Source organism: Lutra lutra, chromosome 18 (assembly GCF_902655055.1).
Source record: "Lutra lutra chromosome 18, mLutLut1.2, whole genome shotgun sequence".
NCBI classification, from domain to species: Eukaryota; Metazoa; Chordata; class Mammalia; order Carnivora; family Mustelidae; genus Lutra; species Lutra lutra.
The window spans coordinates 32,215,195-32,230,295 of NC_062295.1; the positions used below are offsets into that span (position 1 = coordinate 32,215,195).

The 15,101-nt window shown below is 54.8% G+C and overlaps 1 long non-coding RNA gene across 1 annotated transcript; it reads left to right on the plus strand.

The window, feature by feature from the left end:
- The first annotated feature begins 319 nt into the window (after nucleotides 1-319).
- On the plus strand, nucleotides 320-4,914 carry LOC125090137 (uncharacterized). The gene is made up of 3 exons (XR_007124210.1): nucleotides 320-419; nucleotides 1,997-2,111; nucleotides 4,837-4,914. It is a non-coding gene; the product is annotated as an uncharacterized LOC125090137 (long non-coding RNA).
- Nucleotides 4,915-15,101: the final 10,187 nt, after the last annotated feature.

Genomic DNA, 15,101 nt, shown 5'->3' on the forward strand with positions numbered 1-15,101 from the left:
GGAAGCCTCCGGGGGTTATGGGGGCGTCTGGGGGTTCTTCCCTGCCAGGCTGGGCTAGCCTAGACACCGACCCTTGACCTTGGCTTTGCAGAAAGTGCCTGGGCTGTGCCTTCTCACCCTCCTGGGCGCCCGCCGGGCACCGGGAGGAGGAGGCGTCTGCAGTCTGTGCCCATCACCTGAACTGCACTGGGCGGGGTGGATAACAATTATTGGGAGAGGTTTGGGGAAAAAAAAAAATCATTATCAAATAACTACAGCTTGAGAAAGTTGGCGGGCGGGACGGAAAACGCGGCCTGGATCGCGCCGGGGCGGCCGCCGCCGCTAGCAGGCGCCCCGCGGTAGCCAAAAATGGAAGGAAGCACATCTGCAACGCATTTACGTGCTGTTCACCTTTGAGACCGCGCGGCTGGTTGGAGGCGGTGAGTTCACGCGAAAGGAAAAACTCTTTAAGAGGGCTTTCCTTCGGGGACCTGCCGGACGCGGGCGGCCGCGGGGCTCGGCGGCGGGGAAGGGCGCCCCCTGCCCGGCGCGGGCGGAGCGGGGACAAGCGCGGGGCGGGGGCGGGGACGGGAGGGGGCGGGGCACCCTCTCCGAGCCTCAGTTTCCCAGTCTGGACAACGAGGGGCCTGGATTTTCAGGGCTTTTCCGGGGGGGGGGGGACATTCCAAGAGTCTTTTCCTGTCATTGGTCGTTCTCTGTGCGTCCCTGATGGAGGGAGAGGGACCAGCCTCTGGGTGGGGAACAGGAGGAGCCCTCATGATGTCCTGCGGGTTCCTGGGCTGCTGTCATTGCATTCCCAGCCCTGTCTCTACATTCCAGAGCCAATGACGTCTTCTGGGTGAGCGTTTGTCTCCTGAGCTGGGTCAGATCCACTTTCCTGGGCAGTCACAGCTTGGCTGGGGCAGGGGAGTGAAAGGGGCCTTTGCTCCTCAGGGTTAGGGGTGAGCCCCCCCCACTGCAACCTTCTCCTTCCCAGCCATTCTAATCTCTGGGGTCTTCAACACGCCCCTCCCTCCCCAAACAGGCCCCAAACATTCCTATCCCCTGTAGAGCCCCTTTTGTCCCGATACCCACCACCTGTCCCCCTTTCCCCTGGGATTTCCTTCCCCAATGGTCCAGCCCTCTGCCTCCCCCTGCCCCTGGCGCTTTGAGGCTCCCCCAAGCTTCCCCACCCTCACATCCCAGGATTCCCGCCTGACTCCAGGGTTAAAGCACATTGTAGGCTGACTCAGGCTTCCCGAAGAGTCCCTGAGTTTCTCAATGTTCAAAGGGAGGCAGACTGAGGGGAAAGATACAGGAGGGAAGTGCAGGGACTCTCTTCCCTGGGGACCCCCTATACACACACACACACGACCTCACTTTGCCCAGGAGAGACACAGCTGGTACAATCTCAAGGGCCAGGATTTCTGCCCATATCATTATGTCCCTGTGCCCACAAGGAGACAGAAAGCACTGGAAAAATATTGTTAGTTGGAACCAGAAGCTCAGACAGTCCCTCTGCACAGATCACGGTCAAGTGTGCACTTAAACACGGTAAAGATGGTAAGTGCTGTGTTGTGTGTGTTTTACCACAATTAGAAAACAATTTTAAAAAGAAACAGAGCAGGGACTGAACTCGGGCCATTTGGTCCAAGAGTCTGTACTCTTATCTCTGTCCTAGACTACATACCTAGAAGCAGCTCGATAGATATTTGTTGAAGGAATGAATGGGGAATGGATAACTTCAGAGGCTTGCACACATGTCAGTTTCCCTTCGGTGTCTCCATGTAACCCACAGCCCTGGACACACGCGGTCCCCATGTGTGTTCACCGTGGTGGTCTGTGATCTCCCTGCCCTTGCTGCTGTCTCCTTCCTGCCCTGGTTTCCCAGCCCTCCTTCGAGCACCTTTGGGGCAGTGCAGCCCACCGTGGTTGTGGGGAGGGGAGGCAGCCTGGCGCTGGGGACGGCCATGAAGACGGCCAGCTGGGGTTCTCACGATTTCTCCTTCCTCCTCAGGTGTTGCTTTTTCCTGTACACCTGACCTTTAACGTGACCATGACCGGAGGCAGTGTCTGAGAGATGGCTTGACCCTCTTCAGCGCTGACTTCCTTCCTATATCTCAGTCTGGTGGGTGAGTAGGCTGGGTGGGATTCCACTTAGACCATTTGCCTGTGTTTTGTGGCATCTTCACTCTAAGTCAGGGATCCAAGGCTCTGGTTCTCTGAGCCTCACCTGGCTGTAGGAGTCGGTTTCTGGATAACAGGTAAGAGAGTTTGTTTTGCCATCACCGGTCAGAGTTTGGTCAGTCCAGCCTCAGGCTATGCCTCTGTGCCCGGCTGCTGTAGGATCATTTCTCCCGATTGAACCCAAGCGAGCTCTCCCTCTCTGTTCACTCTGTGCCTCTGTTCCTTAAGTGGCCCAGACATGGCACAGGTTGAGAGGTACCGACAGAGAGGTTCAGGATTAGTCAGATTGGGGTCAGCCTTGAACCTGGACCCTGGGTGAAACTGAGGTTGGGGCTTTGGGGCCTGGCAGGGTGGGGATGAGCAGGTATGGACAGGGTCCCAGACAGCCAAGCATTCTGGGCAGGTTGACAAGGGCAAGGTGGGGCCCAGGGTGGTGTGGGGCCCAAGGCCCAGGGCTGGGCTATACCTTCGAGGTCCCTAGGAGGATGCGAGATTCTCTTTAGAACAGGACCACCAGGTCAGACAGAGCTCACACCAGGGGCATCAAGACCTCTTTGCTGGAAGATTGCTGGAAGTGAAAGAATGGGGAAGGGTCATTTTCTGTCACGGATTCTCTTACTTTGCATTTGTCATGAAGAACCCAGAGCTCCCAGTTCAGGGGCCAAAGCAAACCTCTCAGCCCAGCAGACCCAACCACATCTCGGTTACCCATCTGGGGGGGTTATTTGCAACCCCCCAGCCTCTTCCCCACAGCTGGAGGGAGCTTGGGGCGAACCGAATCACTTCCACCTGCCCAACTGTCCCTGTCTGGAAGATAGAGCCTGACTCTGGCAGGACAGCTGGACACACCTTTGACATTGACTGTATGGGGCCTGCTTGTCCCGTCCAGTCTGGACCCAGGGCCCTCCTGGGCTTGCTTTTCCCCCTCCTCATTTTCCCCAAGAGGCTGGTTCTGGCACCAACTGTCACCAAATGGTAAACAGACCAGCACAGCCCCCTCTAAGAGGCTTAAGATAAGAGACACCCCTACGGGGAAGGAAGAAAAAAACCTAACAGGAAGCCAAGTGGGTAAACCGTTACTGGCAATGCTGTGAGGGTTGTGTCTCTCCGTCTCTGGGCGAGAGACCCTGTGCCTTTGGCTCCCAGGCTGGGGCGGTGGGGAATCACAGAGGAGAGAGCTCTGTGCACCTGGGTGAGGGCTGGGGGTACCAGGGAGTAGAGTCACCGAGTCAAGCCACTTCCTCTTGTGAGCCTCTGGCTTTTGCCAAGGTTCCTCTGCAGAGTCACTTCTGAGAGCCTGGAGGCACAGTGACCAGGAACAGAGACCCCGAGGGCAGGCAAGCCCACCTTGACCTTGCTGAACGTCCTTGGGAAATCACTTGGCCCTCTTGAGTGCCCTTCTTGAGACCTTCTGGATGTACCCCCAAACCACGTCCTGGGGATGCTGAGAGAAGTGGCTGACATGATTAATGCGGGTGACGCGCCCGTGCCCCACCCCCAGTGCCGGCCACACCGTGGGTGCCCGGGGAAGGGTCCCTGTTCTTGCCAGCCGTGGCTGACTGATCCAGAGAGAGGCCGCTGGGGACAGGCTGGCTGGTGCCTTTTGCAGTCTGGAACCTGGGGAGAGAACACTCCCTCACCCATCCAGAGCAGGGTTAGGTCTCCTGAAAACCCCCCCTACCTCTACCCTGAGCATCTCCTCACAGAGACAGAGACAGAGAGATCTCAATCCTAGCTTGAGAAATATGAATCAAGCACTTTTTTTTTTTTAAGATTTTATTTATTTGCCAGAGAGGGAGCACGAGCAAGGGGGAGGGGCAGAGGAGAGAGAGAAACAGGCCTCCCAATGATCAGGGAGCCTGATGAGGGCTCGATCCTAGGACCCTGGGATCATGACCTGAGCGGAAGGGAGATGCTTAACCAACTGAGCCACCCAGGCACCCCTGAATCAAGCACTTTTAATTCAATGCCCCTAGTATGTTGATTAAGCACCCAGTATGCATGGCCGAGAGCTTGAAAGATGGAGGAGTTGCCTAGACACTGTGTGTCCTCAACTCCTCACCGTCTAGTGGGGGGGGGGACTGGAAATTACAGGCTGTTTGGGGTCATGGACAGCAGAGGAAGGCTGAGCATTCAGTAGGAGGGAAGGTGACAGAGAGGAGGGTCCCCGGGGCCAGGACCTGGTCACCGAGTTCCATATCTGTCCCTGACAGCAAGTTGGCCTCCCCTGGAGGTGGAGGTGGCCAGTGACTCTGTTCGGCCTGGGCAGCCATGACAACAGACAGAGGAAGGGGCGTCCAGGCCTCACTCTCTCCCCCACTTCTCTGATCTCCTTCTGTCCTCTCTGGAGTCGGCCCACGCTGCCTCCATCCCCTCTTCCTGCCCAAGCTTCCTCGGTCCCCCAAACTGCAGGAAGGTGGGGGGCGGGGCCAGCCGGGTCTCCCGGTGTGGGGTCCCACCACCTAGGAACCCCAAAGAGCTGCTTCCAAGCAGCTGTAGCAACAACCCACTCCCCCATCTGTCCCCCGTTCTGTTCCCTCTCCCTCCGGCACTCACCTCTGAGCACCAACCCGGGTACCGGACTGCCCCCAACACCCCTGCCTGTGCGTCCCCAGGAGAAGCCCATCTCCCCATGTCCCCTGCTCAGCTCTGCCTGTTTCTCCTCTCCAGAAACACCGCCACCATCCACCCCACTGCTCAGGAGAAACGCCTTCCTTCTTCTCACCTTCGGGCCCCGATGGAGCATCACACCCACCCCTCAACTGCACAGCCATGACCCCAGTCTCAGTTGCCACAGCCCTGCATCTGGATACCCGGAGCAGCCACAGCGTAGGCTCTGCCTTCCATCGCCCTCCAGGCCACAGCCAGAGCAGCCGGAATGCCCTTCAGGTTACGTCTCTCCCAGCAGAGAACTCCTTACAGCTTTCAGGGACATTTAAGGTACAACCCGAACTCTGTGCCACGGCCCCCAGGGCCTTCATGACCAGTCCTGCGTCTCTGTGGACGGGAGGCTCCATGAGGACAGGAGGGGGACAATTTCTACTCCCTTCGCAATTCATAACGCCTGGGTGGGGGGGATCTCCGTATATATTAGTGGTTCGAACTCATTGACACGCTTGCTCGTGCTCTCCCTCCACAGCTGTTCACCCAGGCCCTCCCCTGCGCCATGTCCTGCACTGGTTTGGGGAAACAGGGGTGGGGTGGGGTGGGGAGCTGGCGTGCCCAGGCCGAGGAATGGTGACACAAAGTACCAAGCCCAGGGCACAGGGCTCTGTCCTCCAGAATCACCCTTTCACGCCGGGCTGCGGCCATCTGGCCCTCCGTGAGTCAGGCCAGTACAGGCTTAGGGTCAGGAATCGGGGAGCGCTCACTGGCGCTCCTGGAGGGTGGCAGAGAGAATCCCAGCCCTCTGCTGTCGCCCCGAGCTGGACACATTGCAGAAGCTCTCCGTGCCCTTCTCCAGAGACCCTCGTGTGACCGCCTCATGCACTGGCTTGCCATCACCGCGGCCGTGACAGAGGTGAAGGAGCCGGGGCTCACACAGGGCAGGCGACTGGTCTAAGGTCACACGGACGGTCATCGAGCACTTTCTGCATTCCATGCCTGGTTCTCAGCATTCTATGTCAACTTTCACATGGGGGGCTCACATACTAACCCTGGGAGGTACAGAGGGTCATGAAAACGGAAGCCCGTTTTCACACAAGGCTGAACACGGCGTCTCCTGCAGTCCGTTCTCCTGAGAGCTCCGTCGATCTGTCTGTTTTTCACTGCAAGCTTCCAGAAGTAGGTGGTGACACCCCCGAGGGCCTTCTCTGAGGCCTGTTCTGTGAACGGAGATGACCTGGGGCCACAGAGAGAGAACTAGACCTGGAGTCACCAAGCCTGAGTTCTAGGGAGGCCCGAGACATTGGCTATATGCCTGGGACACCAGCTTCTGAGCTCCGGCCCTGTCCCTGACTGGTGGGTGGGTGGGAGGGGTATCTTAGTCTCTGTGTCCCTGTCCTTAACATGGGAACAGCAGTAATAAGACTCACCCTGCTGGATTGTTGAGTAAGGACAATGAACATGTCACTGGGGGTCTGGGGAGGCCAATAAATACATTCTCTTCTCCTCCCATGTTCAGAACTGAGTTGACACCGACTCTTGCTGGAGTTGGACCCTCTCTGTGGGTGGCCGATTGGAAAGGAACATGCCCAGAAGGGACAGAGCTGGGCACGATCACTTTCCTCTCCAAACTCTACCAATTCAGGCACTCCTCCCCGGGGAAGAAGTGGGATGGGGAGCAGGAAGTCAATAGGGGGCACCCCACACCCTCAAAGGAAACTTCAGGGGTGGGGAAGCAATTCCTCCCTGATATTTAGAGAATGTCCAGCGCTCAGTAAATAGGAACTGTGATTATCCTATTTCCAGCTTCTCAGGGGTGCTTTGGGCACCCATCTGGGTGGATGATACCATTCCTCTAAGCCTTCCTATGTGAACATGAACAGCCCTGGGGTACTGATCCGAGTGGGAGCAAGAGGGGTTCCCTAGTACTTGCTCTTTCTTTTTGGCCTCTGCTGTGATCTGAATGTTTGTGTCCCCCCCTAAATTTGTGTGTCACATCCTAATGCCCGGTTTATAATGGTGTTGGGAGGTGGGGCCTTAGGGAGGTGATTAGGTCACAAACAGGAAGCCCTTTGAATGGGACTAGTGTTCTCATAAAAGAGCCCCCAGGGAGCTCCCTTGTCCCTTTCTGTCATCAGGACGGGGGCTATGAACTAGGAAGAGAGCTCTCACCGGACACCAAATCTGGTGGAGCCTTGACCTTGGCATTCCCAGCCTCCAGAACTGTGAGAAATGAGTTTCTGTGGTGTATCAGCCTTTTAGTCTCTGGTGTTTTTGTGGCAGCAGCCGGGATGGACGAAGATACCTTCCTCTGCAGAGCCCATGTGAGCCACAAACTCAGTTGTATCTATGGGTGTTAGACAGTCTGTCTGCCCTACACCGTTTTCCTTGCTTCTTCTAATGGACCTAATTCTCCGGCCATCAGGACTGGGCCAAGTGGTAGTCACAGGACACAGATGAGGCCTATCACAACCCTTCCCTGGGGCTTTACCCTCTAGAGTGGGGAGAACAAAACTTCTTCTGTGTTCTGGTGCTGGAGTTTGCAGAAGTGAGCCTGAAGCTGCCATGGGGAGAGAGAGGTCCGCGGTGAAAGCAAACGGGGCTGGCCCGCAGAGGGAGGCAGGGACAAGCAGCAGAGCCAGAGGCATGCTGGGCCCTGCCCCCGGAGGGCCGAGAGGCCAGCGCCTCCCCTGCTTGGCCTCCACTTAGGTCACTGGAGTTGATCGATAAGTTTTCCGTTTTTGGTTAAGCTCGTCCCATATGGGTTCTGTCACTTGCATCCCCAAATCCCACCTGCTGTGGCCTTGGAATATTCTGGAAGGTAAGCGCCATGAGAATGGGGACTTTGCATTGTTCTCTGCTGTCACTTCAGTGTCTATAACCATGCGGAGCTTATGGGAGGTGCTCAAATAAACATCAGCTGGTGGGCCCTTACCATCGTTCTGGTGGCCCCATCAGGTCAAGATCACGGGGCCTGAATGAGGCCACCTGCCTTGTTTCATCTCCCACCTCCCCTCTGCTCCCCACTTTCTTCTTTCCTTCTGTGGCCTGGCCCTGAGCTAGTGTTCTGGCATGCAAAAATTAGGCCCAGCCCAAAGGCCTGGCCTTCCCCGAGCTCGGATTCTGGGTGGGCCAGTGGGATGGAATTCATATGCCCACACGAGAAGTCAGATTGTAAGTGTACCTTTGAGGCACAGACCAAACATGTTGGGGCTTGGAGACAGAGAGAATTTAAGGTGAGCTTCTAGACAAGTCTCTTCTGCTCTCTGGGCCCAAATCCCTGCCTCGAGGACTCAGGCTTATGGTGAAAAGGGACAGGGCGAGGTTCGGTCAGCTGGGACTATAGTTCAGAGCCGATGAGGGTTTGAGAGGAGGCTTTGAGGGGAGGGTGTATCCACTGGTGGAGAGCCCGAGACTGATCTGTCCATCCAGAACCCTGACTCTCCCCTCCTGGGGCTATCCCAGATTCTAGGTCTGCCTGGTAGAGCAAGTTATCCCGCTCAGAAAGTTCAGGAAGCCAGAGATAAAGAGGAGAGGCCAAGGGCCATTGTAGTATTGGTATTTCCATGTGGCCCCAGCTCTGTCTTGGCCCTTCTAGCCCTGGCCACCCTCTTTGATTTGTTAGCTAGGGGATGTCAGAGGGTGAAATGAGGATCTCCGGCCCGGGAGATTCCAAGACTTCATTATACACTCTACTATTTTCCTAACACTTACTAATGTCCTTCATGTTAGGCCCAAAGTTGCAGACCATTCCCCTCTTACAAAATATTCAGGGTCGAGGTTGAAGGGGGAATGTCCGGGGACTCCTCTGGCAGGAACCAGCCACCAGCAGGGAAGTGGGGAAGACCCAGGGGTCCTGTGCAGGGTGGGAGGTGGGAGTGGCCTGGGGAGATCAGGGTTCCCATTTCCTTGAAAACAGCCCTGGGCTAGAAGGCCGAGCTCCTGTTTTTCTTACACAAGTTCCTGCCTTGCTTGGAGACTCCGTTTCATCTTCTGTGAAATGGGTGTCCTTAGTGCTCCCCCCGAGAGTGGTGGCGAGGACAGAACGCATCATGGTGTGCGTGCTCAAGTCTGGGATGGGAGGCGGGCCCTTAATGAGGGCTGGATCTGAGCGGCCGAATCTGTCTGAGTCCCCCTGCAGAACCTGGAACAGAAGGCTGTTTTCCTGGCTAGGGTTCCTCTGCCCACTTGGCCGGCGTTTCCTTCCCTGGTGCTGCTGCTGAAATTTTACAATCCACAACAATCCTTACAATCCACTGCCTGACCCATCACGATGCAGGATCTTGTCTGATCCTTTCTGAGAACAGCGCCCCGATCCTGCCTCTTCTCCCCATTTATTTCCGCTCTGCTTCTGGGGGGACAGAAGCACAGAAGGGTGCTCACCACTGGAGTGTGACCAGCTGGCTCCCCGGGGCTGTAACTTTGCCCTGGTTTACTCATCCAAAAAATGCAGAGAAGTCAGCCTCCCTGATAGGGGAGTAAGATATGTGTGGATCAGGGAAGGGGAATGCCGGCACAGGGAAGAACTGGGAAGAACATTCAGAGGCTTTCCTGTTTTGCTCTCGGCCCCCACCAGCAGCAGTGACGGCCGCGGACCCCCCCCTCAGCAGTCCCATCGCTATGCAGGCTCGAAGGAAGGATCTAGAATCCCCATGCTTCTCTCAGAGGAAGCCAGCAGCTCCGAAGTGGACGCCGTTGCCCTCCCGGAGCTCCGATCCAGAAAGCCCGTGGCGTCAGAGCTGCCTAAATTCCTGCAGCATGACCCACCCGGTGACCAAGCTCCTCCTCTCCTCCCCGCACCCGCCTGGCCATGTGGAGGGACAGAAAACCCACGCCTGTATCAGGAAACCCCTAAGGTGTGAACTTGAGGTTGTGCCCTCCCTTTTCCTACACCTGACCGGGATAGAATGCCACGGTAGGCACAGTGATGTGCCAAGGAGGACTGGGGGCAGGGCGGAAAGTGGTCTGTGGTCCTTCCCACTTGCAGGCGGGAAGGGGATGCGTCATCTGTAGATTTCATAACAATAATAACATCGATCTAGAGTTTGCTTGGCTCGCTATTATCACTGTGTGCTGCTGGGGCGACATGGGGTCAGTGATAGAATACTTCTCCGCACGGGGCAGGGCAGCGCCCCCTCCCCTTCTTGCTGAGCTCTGGGAGGTGGGGTTGGGATGGGGTGGGGGGGTGGGGGGGGTAGGACACAAGTCCCTAGGAGGCTTGTAGCTGGTCTTTCTGCTCTTGCTCTGTGCCCAATGCTGGCCCTCCTTTCTGCACCCCTCCCAGCCCCCCCCCCCCACTTCCAATGCAGAGACGGAAATGCGCTTGCAGGGGTCAAGGGTCCCAGAGAGGTCAAAGTGGCAGTTTAGAAGGCAAAGCCCTTCTCTGCTTGGAACCCTCCAGGGCTTGGCCTCATGATAGAAGAGAGAAGCTGAAGCTCGGAGGCCCCTGCAAGCCCTCGTAGACCGAGGCAGGGACTTCAGATCTTGTTACAATCCCAGTGGAAAGCTCCGGGAGGGTTCTAGGCAGAGGAGGGCCGTGACCTGATTGACATTTGGGGAGAATGGGATAATTCAGGCTGCCGAACCCAGGAATGGGTTCCAATGAGTCTTCAGGACAGCATTCCTTTTTTTTTTTTTTTTCTCCATCTACAAGGCTTTTGGGATGTCTGCCGCGTGCCAGGCCCCAGGCCAGCCATGGGAAGGAGGCCGGGTTGGGGGTCAACATGAGTGAACCAGAGAGGCCTCCGCCTTCAGGGGGTGCCCGGGCTGCGGAGGGAAGACACGCATTAATCCAACCATCATGCCAACTTTGACGACGCCGACCAGAGCTGGAAAGAAAGGCGCAAACGTCCTGGGGCACCGAGGGAAGATGTTCTAGAAGGTGATGTGAGCTAACCAAGTAGGTGTGTGAAAAGCAAGCAGGAAGGTTGTCCAGGCGCCCGGAGGCTGGAGGGGACAAGGGGACTTGGAGAAGTTGCAACGGAGCCAGTGTAGTTGGCAAGCATAGTTACAAAAGTTTTTCTCTCATAAGTTCTACTCTCTTAGCGTCTTTCAAATATACAATACGGTATTGTTAACCAAAGGCCCCATGCTGTACATGGGGGACTTATTTATTTTACGGCTGGGAGCTTTTACTTTTAACCCCCTTGTCCCACTCCCCGCCCCCCTCCGCCCCGCCATAGGATTGTGTTTTAGAACGTAATGTCAAGGAGAGCAAGACAGCCACAGACAGGGGACATAACCTAGGCCTGGCCGGGCCTGCCAAAGCCACCAAAGTCACAGAAAGCAACAAGTGGGGACTCAGACTGTCAGGCTCCAAATGGTACAGCCGTGATGGTGGCTGGAAAGTTATGCCCCGGGCGGGGTGTGCTGAGTCCAGCGCGACCCACGGGGAACGGCTCCCCAGTGGGCACCAGGCTGCGGCCCGGCCCTCTGGCTCAAAGGCACCGAGAAATATACGTTGTTTCTTCTCTGGGCACAGTGACCGCAGCCTTTGGTCTTGATAAGTAGATCACGTTGATTCATGGCTTTGGGCCTCAAGTCACAAAACCGCAGCCTGGCTCAGGATAGTTCACTGGGGAGTAGAGAGAGACAGCTGGTCAAAATGCAGCTGAGAACCTGCCGGGTCTTAATCACGGGAAACCCTGTCGAGTGGGCGCCAGGTTTGCCTGGCACGAGAGAGAATGTCGTTTTTCTGCTGGCTCCTTGGGTGGGAGCACCTTTGCCTGCAAAGAGCAGCTGTGCGGGGGTTGAGGGGGGGACCCGGTGGCTCAGATGGTTAAGGGTCTGTTTTCGGCTCAGGTCGTGATCTCTGGGTCCTGGGATCCAGCCCACGTCCACGTTGGGCTCCCGGTTCAGTAGGGAGTCTGCTTCTCCCTTCCTTCTTCCTCTCCCCCTGCTCATGCTCTCTCTCTGTATCTCTCTGTCTCAAATGAATAAATAAAATCTTAAAACAACAACAACAACGACAACCATGACAAAAAGAAACAAAGAGCCCTGGGGGCAGGAAAGCAGGGCGCTGGGCTTGGTGGGGACGTGGAGGCTTCCCACTCCTACGAAGCTCTGAGGAGGTCATTGCTGGTGTGTGTGTGTGTGTGTGTGTGTGTGTGTGTGTGTGTGTGTGTGAGATAACAGCTTTATTGAGATATCATTCACATGCCATGAAATCCACCCATTTGAGATGTATAATTTAATGGTTTTTAGTACATTCATGGGGTCGTGTGGTCATCACCGCAATTTTAGGACATTTTTAGCACCCTCAAAAGAAACCCTGTGCCCATGAGCAGTCCCTTCTACATTCTCTCCCCTCCCCTGTAGCAACCACTAGTCTGCTTTCTGCCTCTGTAAATTTGCTTATTCTGGACATTTTGTAGATGGGGTCATCTAGCATGTGGTTCTTCTTCATCTAGCATGTCAGGCTGCTTCTGCTTAGCATGGTGTTGTCAAGGGTCACCAGTGATGTCACGTGTATCCGTACATCATTCCTTTGTGTTCCCCGATAATAGCGTACCATGTGGCTCCGTCACTTTTTAGGCACTTGTCACTGGCTGGGCACTGGATTTGGGCCACTTCTGGGCACGGATGATGTTGCTACGATGCTTGCGTGCGAGTTTTCATGTGCACGGAGACTGCCTTTCTCTTGGGGTATCCACCTGCTTGGAGAAGAGCTAGGTCCCATGGTAACTCTATATTTACCTTTTTGGGAAAGGCCAGACTGGTTTCCAAAGCAGCTCCACCAATTTCCATTCCTACCATTGTCAAGAGAGGGATCTGGTGTCCACAGCCTCACCAACACTCGTTAGAGTCTCTTTCTTTCTTCCTTTCTGTCTTCCTTCCTCCCTCCCTTCCTCCCTCCCCCCTTCCCTCCTTCCTTCCTTAAGATTTTATCCATTTATTTGACAGAGAGAGAAAGAAAGAGTGAGTACAAGCAGGGGGGAAGTGGGAGAGGGAGAAGCAGGCTCCCCGCTGAGCAGGGAGCCCAGACGCAGGGCTTGATCCGAGGACCCTGGGATCATAACCTGAGCTGAAGGCAGACACTTAACTGACCGAGCCACCTAGGCTCCCCAAAAGTCTGTTTCTTTATTATACATCCATCCTAGTGGGTGAAGTGACATTTCACAGGGCTTCTGATTTATGTTCCCCTAGTCATTATGTGGAACATCTTTTTGTGTGCTTATGGGTCATTTGTAAGTCTTTCTTTTAGAGAAACATTGATTCTGATCCCTTGTCCTTGTATTTTACGGCTCGGTCATCTTTTTATTATTGAGTTGTAAGGGTTTTATGTATTATACATATATATATATATACACATATAATACATATATATGTATAATAATATTATATATAAAACACACACATATATATATTCTTTCCAGATGAAGTTCCTTATCAAGTATATGATTTGCAATATATCAGGTGAGCTGCTGTGATTCCTGGCGACCCTGTTGGGTGGAACCCTGCTTTTCTTTTCCTGACAACGGAATTCTATGAGTAAATGTGGAAGGAGTGATTGGCTTGAGAACCACCACTTGGCAAATGCCGGGGTAGAGATAATTTCCGGTGAGAATCCTAAGCAGGTGTTAAAATTGGTGGGCAGAGTGTATATAAGAAACGGGACATTTCCAGTTTTAAAGTACCCTCCCTACAGGATACTTACTGGTAAGGGGACAATAACAGCTTTACATGGGGGAATTTGGCAGGCAGCATCTACATCAAACTGACCACGTTAATATCAACCATATTGGGGCGAGCTGATGTTGTGCGCCCCCTCATATAAAGCACTCAGAAAGATACAACCTGTCTTTTGTGGCATTTTTACCCCAAATGCATACCCTGGATCGAATGGCGAGGAGACATCCAGAAAAGCCAAATAGAGGGATGCTCTAGAAAAAAGTGGCCAGCTCGGACACAAAAGTGTCAAGGTCGTGAAAGCCAAAGGGAAGGACTGTTCTGGCTGAGAGAAGACAGGACACTTGTGATGACTGAAAGCAAGATGACCCTAGGTTGAATCCCGGACCAGAAAAAAAGACATTAGGGCAACCACCCAGGAAATGCAAATAAGGTCTATTGACCAGGTACTAGTATTTTCTGATTTTTATCATTGGCCTGTGGCCTGTGTCAACATTTAGTGGATCTGGATAGAGTAGATGGGGATTCTTTGTACCACTTTTGCAACTTCTTGGAAAGTATGAAATTATTTCAAATGAGAAGTTAACAACAAGGACAACGAAATCTTGTTTTCAGAACTCCTTCAGGGCGGAAGGAAGAGTTCCAGTTTCTTAGCCAGACTGTCGCCAACCTTGCTGGTCTCACTCCAACCCAGCTGGAACACACGGTGGGTCTGCCTGTTACCCCAAAGGCAGCCAAGAGGTGGGGGTGGGGCGGTGTCCTGGAACGGTTTCCAATGGGGAAGGGACATGGGTCAAGTCAATGGCATCTTGGTGGGTGGATTCTACTGGACACGGAGAAGCCAGGGAAGGAGAGAATTTGCCAAAGTCCAGGGGAGAGAGAATGAAGACAGAGAGACCAGATTCCAGAGACGTTTCTGAGGTGACCTCGGTAGGCCTTGCTGATGGGAACGGGGGCGGGGGGATCCAATGGGGGAAGCAAAGGTAAGGCCCGAGGGTAGATTCCATCTGGGCAGCTCTCCAGGGTACCCAGTGTTTCATATTCATTCCTGCAAATGTGTTCTCCATGCTCTCCACCTGCTTTGTGCCTAGAAGGCTGACTGCTGCTGGATTGCATCACTCGGGCTCTCTCTGGCTTCCAGGTATGTTCAGCCAATGAGAGAGCAGAGCAGCAGATTACAGGACAGAGAGAGAGGTTGGGGTATTCCCCTCAAAGCCCACTCTTCCAAGTGTGCCAGTGGCTGGATCCATCCCACGGAGGCAGGCATCGGCTGGGCAACGCTGTGCAATGCTGCTTCCTCCCGGTGCCCTCCGTGTCTGGAGAGGGGGGTAGACTAGCAGCGGATCCCGCCTTGGTCCTCTTAGCCCTCGCCCTTGTAGCCAGTCCCCTTGTTCAGTTTCTTCCATCACCCCTTCGAGTGCGACATCTATTTCTTACAAATACCCTCAGTTAATAATGCCTCTTGGGAGTTTGTCGCTGCCGCTGTCATTCCTCTTAACACTACAAATGCTCTGTGTCTGGGGGGAGAGGGATGGTTGGGACGTGGCTCTGCTCCACCTTCTCCCACCAAGCTCCTGCGTCTCTGAGCTCGCGTGCACGCGCCACTGCCCGTACTTCCGGCTTCCGCCGAGGGGCGGAGTGTGGGCCCTTGACCGGACCAATCAGAGTCTTCCCCGGCCCCCCCACTTCCGGGGAGATTTCAG